Below are 5,827 nucleotides of genomic sequence, written 5' to 3' on the forward strand. Positions count from 1 at the left end.
AGAGAGAGAGGAAGAGAGAAACAAAGATGCGTGTGCACACCAGAAAGAGAGCAGGAAGAAGAGACAGAAGTCTTCGGGCAAGGCCAGTGGTCAGAGGTCGCTGGGAGTGGGCGTGGAAAGGGCGGGGACTGAAAGAATAACAAAGTTTACCCTAAAGAGATCTAGAGATACGCTTTATGTAACAAAATGAAATGTCCTGAAAGCATGGTGTAGTAATATTGAATAAGTAATTAACCAACAAAAATGTATAAGATTCCCACCATCACTATGAATACTGTTACAATATTCCTATTCTGCCTAAAACATGTAGGAAATAAAAATCTTCAAAGATATAAAAAGAGGGAAGATGATGGCACAAGACCACAAATACTGAAAAGATAATTATAAAATAAATAACTTTTCAAAAATTATAGTATAGATAAAAGTATATGGGAAACAATTAGTAAAGATAATACCATTTTCATTTGATCATTTTCTCTAACACTGAGATATGTGCCAATAAATACAATTCATAAATGAGAAACTCAGGGAGATCCTTGCAAGGCATGGCATTTACTATTTTATTTTGTCCACTATGACTGAAAGCAACTCCTCATTCGTTCACCAGGGAGATGGAAGCTGTGTGGGGATCGTCGCTGGGTTGTGCTCATGTTAGCTACAGTTACCCCCACAGCAGATGCCTGGTTCCTAGCTTTAAATGCACGAGAACGCAAAGCAAACGCGATCTCTAAGTTACAGGACAGGATGGAGGAATTTCAAACAAGATTAAAGGTTAAAAAATGACTTATAGATAAAAGTACTTGGCGTAGATCATCTCCACTCGTGGAGAAGACATCAAAGCCAGAGAGCAGCTGGGTACTCACACCAGAGTCAATACTACTGCACTAGTGGAAATAGCTTTGCCGTTGGACTTCTGTTAACTGGAGTCAAAGCTTGGCAAGACCCTTAATGCCTGTTTTTCCCCAGCAATCCACTCAGCACCCTCTGGTGCTCAGAATGCTAGACAGAATGGAGGAAGTCTCCAGCTCAGTACCCATCTGCATTTACTTTATCTTACAGCCAACATGTATGGTATCACCTGTAATAGAATCTTATCTTCTTATTCCAGTGAGCCACCAAAAGGGCTCTGGGGGCTTCTGGGGACTCCCTGACCTGATCCTGTGGAGGTATCTCATGCCAAAGACTAGAAACTATATTCAGTAACCCACAGTTTCTTGGAACAGCGTCTAGTCGTGAGGGGTGACTTCCTCCAAACACCCAATTGTATTATTTTTTTTTATTTGGGTTACCTCACTCACTGTAACTTTTCTACTTCCATCCATTTTCCTGCAAATTTCATTACGTTTTTCTTTGCTGCTGAATAAAAAGCCTGTTGTATACGTGTACCACATTTTCATTATCCACTCATCAGCTGATGGTTATCTAGGCTGCTTCTATTTCCTACTTACCATGGAAAGAGGAGAAATGAACACAGATGCCCAGATATCCTGTTAACAGAATAGGGTTCCCATTGGACACGTGCTTGGGAGTGGAAGAGCTGGGTCATATGGTAGCTTTTTATTCATTCATTCATTCATTCATTCACTCATTCATTTTTAGGAATCCCCAGTCAGGTTTCTAATGTGGCTGCACTATTTTGCACTCTTACCTGAAGTATAGACCACTACTGCCTTTGTTGCCATTTGTAACCCTAATAATAGCCATTCTGACTGGTGTGAGATGGTGAGATCAATTTTTTTTTTTTTGCTTACTTTTTTTTTGCTTTTTTTTTTCTTACTTTGTAGCACTGTCAGGCCTGGAACTCACTATGTTGAGCATTCAAACACACAAAGATCCACCTGCCTCTGCCACTGAAGGACTGGGATTAAAGACATGTGTGTCCATGTCTTTTGAGAGCTATATGTTTGTGTGTGTGTGTGTGTGTGTGTGTGTGTGTGTGTGTATACTCTTCAGCTAATTCTAATAACTACCATTCACTGCAAAAAAAAATTTCTCTGATGTGGGCTGAGAGCCACACAAATCTACATATCTAAAGATTTAGAAGTATTTAGTACATAAGAGAATTTAGAAGGCAGTTTGATAACATGTGCAGTTAGCAAAGCAATAGTAGTAGATTGTTTTCCTTAGGATTCACGGACTCTCTTATTTCTGCCTTTGAGAGATGTTTCTTCTGTTCAATAATTCATTTATTGATTGACTAATGTTTAGTATTTAATTGTGACAACTCTTTGTAGGCCCTAGATAGATATTACTCTCCCATCAATATATCGTTGGTAAAAACTTTTCCCATTTTGGTGATTTTTGTTTTGTTTTGTTTGGGGTTTTTTGTTGTTTGGTTTGGTTTTTGTTGTTGTTTTCCTGTGAAAAGGCATTTTAACTTCTCGTACCCATTTGTCAGTTTTCAGGGTCATTTCTTAATGGTATCGGGGTCTTTTGTCAGAAAGCCCTTCGGGTCACCTACATCTTGAAGTATTTTATCTACATTTTCCTAGTGTTGTTTCAGGACTTCTACTGTCTTTGATAAGTTTTGAATTGATTTTGTGCAGGGTGAGAGAAGTGTGCCTACTTTCATTCTTCAAGGAGGATATCCAGTTTTCTCTGCAACATCTCTTGAAGAGGTTTTCTTCTTTCAGTGTGTGTTTTCAACACCTTTGTGAAAAACTAGATGGTTGCAACTACGTGGACTTAATTCTGTGCCTTCTCTCCTATTCTATTGGTCTATATGTCTGCTATTGAACTGGTGCTATGTACGGTGATGCCCCAGCACTGGTTTCTCTACTAAGAATTGCTGTGGTTATTTTCGATGTTTGTGCTGCCATTTGAGAGGTAAGATTGGTTTGCCTAGTTCTGTGAAGAATGTCATTGGAGTTTTCTTGGAGATGGTTCTTAACCTGCAGATTTGTTCAGTAATATAAGCACTTTCACAATATTAATTATGACAAACTATGAGAATGGAATGGCATGGCATCTACTAATATTTTTGTAATTTCTTTCTTCTGTGAGTTAAATTTTCCATTGTAAATGTTGCCAATCTCCTCTTTGTTACTTTTTTCCTAGATATTTTTTTGTTTAGTTCTGTTTTACTTTTTTTATTTTTATTTTGCTTTGTTTTGCTTTAGTTTTGCTTAAAGCTATAGTGAATAGAATTATTCCTGGATTTTTTCTGGGAGTGGTTACATAATGTAAGAATTTTTCTGGTAGTTTTTATGATCCTTCAAGCATAGGACAACATTGTGGGCAAATAGGGATAATTTTATCTCTTCCTTTTATTAGTTTAACGTGTCTTGCTGGCCTAACTTAGATTTTGAGAAGAACACCAAATAAGAACAGAGAGAGTTGAAACCCTTATCTTGCTCCTGATTCTAGTACAAATGCTTTCAGTCATTTCCTATTTAGTAAAGCAACATCTATAAATTTGTGACATATAGTCTTTCTTATGTGGAAGTACGCCCCTTCTGTTTCTATGTTCTTCAGCACTTTTATCATAAAGTTGAGATTTGTTAAAGATCTTGTGACAACATTGATTATCATGTGATTCTTGTCCCATGATCTTTTTGTGTGCCCTTTAATGCTCAACATTTGCATATGTTGAGCCAGGCTTACATTTTGGAGAAGTGGGACCCACTTCTTGGGGATTCAGCTGGAAGATGACAAGTTTCAGAAGGTATGGGTACCAGTGCCTGATGAAAAGTCTAAAGACAGCAAGGAGCCAAGCTGCGTAGAGGGACACTTTCATTTAAAGGGGCCGCACACTTCTAAATGCCAAGTTGTCCCCTCTATTCTTCAGAGAATGTGTTCCAAGGAGTTCCTTGGGTGCCTAAAATCATTTATGTGTTTAATTATTGTAGAAACTCTATGTAAGTTAAATTAATGTACATTTGTCCTTTTTTTACTGACTTCATTTAGGAACATGTCTACTTTCATCCATGTTTTCAGATCTACTTCATATATCCATTTCTTTTTCTAAGATTGCCATTTAGTGATCTCTACTGCATACCCTACCCATTCCCTGTCCCTAAATTTTTCTAGTTATATTTATTTTCAAGAAGCTTTCCCAGATGTCTTTCTAGATTTTTTTTTTCCCAATCTATAGTCCTGATTCCTTGATTACAGATTACTGCCACCTACTGAAGTGAAATATCTTCCAGGGTTTGCTTATGGGACAGTTTAACAGTCTGTGTTTCTGTTTAATGTTTCCAATTAGGCTAAACATGTGTCTCTCAGCACGTTTATGCTTCTCGCAGTATTTAGCACCGTGCCTTAGATGTAATAGTTGTGTAGTAAATATTGTTTAATTGGCAGCATACTCATAAACATCTTGGAAGATCATTTCATTTGGCTTTACTGTCCCCCAAGGCTTAGGAAGTACCTGATGCATAGTAAACACTTAATTGTATTGCTTATAGGAGGACCAGGAAAGATTAGGTTGGGGGAGCTGAGACCACAATTTTGAATACAGAGGTCAGTTTCAGCTCTTGATCTAACTGCCCTCTCAACAGTATTTAATCCACAAGCTGGTTCCTCCTCCAAACACTTCCCTAGAAGTCCTACATCCACCCAGTTTCCCATTTTAGTCTTTGATTGTTACTTTTGCCTACCTGTTGTCCTTTCTCCACCTCACACATTGGAATACTGAAGAACAGCCTTCTGCTACATTCTGATTAAAAAGACACTGGTCCTCCTCTGTTGTCAAGAGACTGCTTGTTTGTTTCTGGCCTCACAGACCCAAAATAATCACATTGAAACTGTATCAATTACAACACTGATTGGCCTATTAGCTCAGGTTTTTTATTAGTTAACTCTTAGATCTTTATTTTTTATTTTATTTTATTTTATTTGGTTTTTCGAGACAGGGTTCCTTGTGGCTTTGGAGCCTGTCCTGGAACTAGCTCTGTAAACCAGGCTGGTCTCGAACTCACAGAGATCCGCCTGCCTCTGCCTCCTGAGTGCTGGGATTAAAGGCATGCGCCACCATCGCCCGGCTTAACTCTTATATCTTGTATTAACCCATTTCTATTCATTTGTGTATTACCACGAGGTCATGGCCTACTGGCAAGTTTCTGGCAGGCTCCGGCAGGCATCTTTCCCTTCTGGCAGCTACGTGGTGTCTCTTTGACTCTGCCTACTTTCTCTCTATATCTCTTCCAGCCTGGCTATATTCTGCACTGCTATAGGCCCAAGTAGCTTCTTTATTCATTAACCAATAAAAGTCACACATATATAGAAGGGAATCCCACATGACTCTTCTCTTCCAAGGACACTTGTTTGCCTATATGATCTCATTCATTCATGGACTGAAAAACCCATGTAATGCTGATTCTTTTGTTCACATCTTCAATCCTGATACATTTAGTAACTCCAATACTATGTTGTCCTATAACTTACTTAGTATTTCCACTGGAATTCCACAGTCAGGGTCTGCTACATGAGTATATCCCGAGCTTTCTCCTTGAAACTGCACCTCCTATTACATTCTTTGCCACTTACCATGAGATTTTTCCCTTGTTCATTTGTCTCAAACTCATTTGCTGATTATTTATTATAGTTATCTATCACTCCATACCTATCTGCTTCAAAATTTAATTTCTTAACAATTAAAGTTTAGTGTTTTGTATCTGCTTCTATGCGTGAACTGACTTCTGGTGGACTGTTTGTTTCTTTATTTTGTGGTATCTGAGCTCTAAGCACAGGGACTCTCGTAGGTAAACACTCTGTCTCTGAGCTATAGCCCCAACCCCAGTTTCACCTTTCACTCAAGGCTCTTGTGTGATTGCTGCCCAGCATCAGCTGAGTCTTCAGATGTCCAAAGGCTCCTAGGTTTTCTATC

The sequence above is a fragment of the Microtus ochrogaster genome, chromosome 15 (assembly GCF_000317375.1).
Source record: "Microtus ochrogaster isolate Prairie Vole_2 chromosome 15, MicOch1.0, whole genome shotgun sequence".
Taxonomy (NCBI): Eukaryota; Metazoa; Chordata; class Mammalia; order Rodentia; family Cricetidae; genus Microtus; species Microtus ochrogaster.